Genomic DNA, 2,352 nt, shown 5'->3' with positions numbered 1-2,352 from the left:
TCCTACTAGGGAGAAGTGCGGCCCACCGCACACCGGAACGGCCCCACCCCGCGGCGAGTGGAAAGGCAACCGGACACGACCCCGCCGCGGATTGCTCCGCGCGGGCGGCCGGCCCCATCTGCCGAGGGCGGGGGCCAGTGGCCGGATGGGCGTGAATCTCACCCGTTCGACCTTTCGGACTTCTCACGTTTACCCCAGAACGGTTTCACGTACTTTTGAACTCTCTCTTCAAAGTTCTTTTCAACTTTCCCTCACGGTACATGTGCTCTCGTCCGTGGTCATATTTAGTCTCAGATGGAGTTTACCACCCACTTGGAGCTGCACTCTCAAGCAACCCGACTCGAAGGAGAGGTCCCGCCGACGCTCGCACCGGCCGCTACGGGCCTGGCACCCTCTACGGGCCGTGGCCTCATTCAAGATGGACTTGGGCTCGGCGCGAGGCGTCGGGGTAGTGGACCCTCCAAACACCACATGCCACGACAGGCGCAGCCTGCGGGGTTCGGTGCTGGACTCTTCCTGTTCGCTCGCGCTACTGGGGGAATCCTTGTTAGTTTCTTTTCCTCCGCTTAGTAATATGCTTAAATTCAGCGGGTAGTCTCGCCTGCTCTGAGGTCGTTGTACGAGGTGTCGCACGCCACACCGCCAGCCGGCTGTGCACGCTACCGAGAAAGTACCGGTATGCGAACCGCCAGGCGACGGGCGCGCATCGCACGTTTAAGGAGACGCGGCCGGCCACACAGGCGACCACGACACTCCCACGTCTCCGAAGCGGGGACAAACGCCGCGCGCTTCAGTATACGTAGCCGACCCTCAGCCAGACGTGGCCCGGGAACGGAATCCATGGACCGCAATGTGCGTTCGAAACGTCGATGTTCATGTGTCCTGCAGTTCACATGTCGACGCGCAATTTGCTGCGTTCTTCATCGACCCACGAGCCGAGTGATCCACCGTCTGGGTGATCTTTTCCTTTTCAGTCTCCCACTGTCTCTTTCAAGACAGTAGCATTTGCGGGACTGAGGCGTCTGACGGCCCCTGTTCCACTATTTTTTTTTGTGTCCAACGGCCTCACAGCCGATGGGCGTCGTACGGCTCCACACCGGAGCGGACAGGCACTCGGGCGAACGTCATTCAAAACCGGCGCCAGGCGCCAGGTACCGCAGGCCAGCCGCTCCAGAGCTTCAGCGCTCGTACCACACAACAACAACACTTCCGCTAGTTTTGAGAGGCACGCGTGGTTCCGCACGCGGCGCACGGCCACTGCCGTACAGGTAGCGTGTTGCGCGACACGACACGACACCCATCGAAAGACATGCAGTCTAGTCGGTAATGATCCTTCCGCAGGTTCACCTACGGAAACCTTGTTACGACTTTTACTTCCTCTAAATGATCAAGTTTGGTCATCTTTCGGTAGCATCGGCAACGACAGAGTCGATGCCGCGTACCAGTCCGAAGACCTCACTAAATCATTCAATCGGTAGTAGCGACGGGCGGTGTGTACAAAGGGCAGGGACGTAATCAACGCGAGCTTATGACTCGCGCTTACTGGGAATTCCTCGTTCATGGGGAACAATTGCAAGCCCCATCCCTAGCACGAAGGAGGTTCAGCGGGTTACCCCGACCTTTCGGCCTAGGAAGACACGCTGATTCCTTCAGTGTAGCGCGCGTGCGGCCCAGAACATCTGAAGGGCATCACAGACCTGTTATTGCTCAATCTCGTGCGCTAGAAGCCGCCTGTCTCTAAGAAGAAAAGTAATCGCTGACAGCACGAAGGATGTCACGCGACTAGTTAGCAGGCTAGAGTCTCGTTCGTTATCGGAATTAACCAGACAAATCGCTCCACCAACTAAGAACGGCCATGCACCACCACCCACCGAATCAAGAAAGAGCTATCAATCTGTCAATCCTTCCGGTGTCCGGGCCTGGTGAGGTTTCCGTGTTGAGTCAAATTAAGCCGCAGGCTCCACTCCTGGTGGTGCCCTTCCGTCAATTCCTTTAAGTTTCAGCTTTGCAACCATACTTCCCCCGGAACCCAAAAGCTTTGGTTTCCCGGAGGCTGCCCGCCGAGTCATCGGAGGAACTGCGGCGGATCGCTGGCTGGCATCGTTTATGGTTAGAACTAGGGCGGTATCTGATCGCCTTCGAACCTCTAACTTTCGTTCTTGATTAATGAAAACATACTTGGCAAATGCTTTCGCTTCTGTTCGTCTTGCGACGATCCAAGAATTTCACCTCTAACGTCGCAATACGAATGCCCCCGCCTGTCCCTATTAATCATTACCTCGGGTTCCGAAAACCAACAAAATAGAACCGAGGTCCTATTCCATTATTCCATGCACACAGTATTCAGCGGGC

General features: G+C 56.5%; 2 non-coding genes across 2 annotated transcripts in view; both read right to left on the bottom strand.

Moving 5' to 3' along the window:
• LOC126318486 (large subunit ribosomal RNA) overlaps nt 1-615 on the bottom strand; it is a 4,207-nt gene extending 3,592 nt beyond the window's left edge. Inside the window, exon 1 of the ribosomal RNA XR_007557314.1 lies at nt 1-615. This exon is cut by the window's left edge and continues 3,592 nt beyond it. This is a non-coding gene — a ribosomal RNA (large subunit ribosomal RNA).
• Nucleotides 616-804: 189 nt separating this feature from the next.
• Nucleotides 805-958, bottom strand: LOC126318507 (5.8S ribosomal RNA). The gene has a single exon (XR_007557329.1). It is a non-coding gene; the product is annotated as a 5.8S ribosomal RNA (ribosomal RNA).
• Between the last annotated feature and the right edge of the window lie 1,394 nt (nt 959-2,352).

This window comes from Schistocerca gregaria, unplaced genomic scaffold, assembly GCF_023897955.1.
Source record: "Schistocerca gregaria isolate iqSchGreg1 unplaced genomic scaffold, iqSchGreg1.2 ptg000670l, whole genome shotgun sequence".
Lineage (NCBI taxonomy): Eukaryota > Metazoa > Arthropoda > Insecta > Orthoptera > Acrididae > Schistocerca > Schistocerca gregaria.
This window is presented reverse-complemented; position numbering and strand designations above follow the sequence as displayed.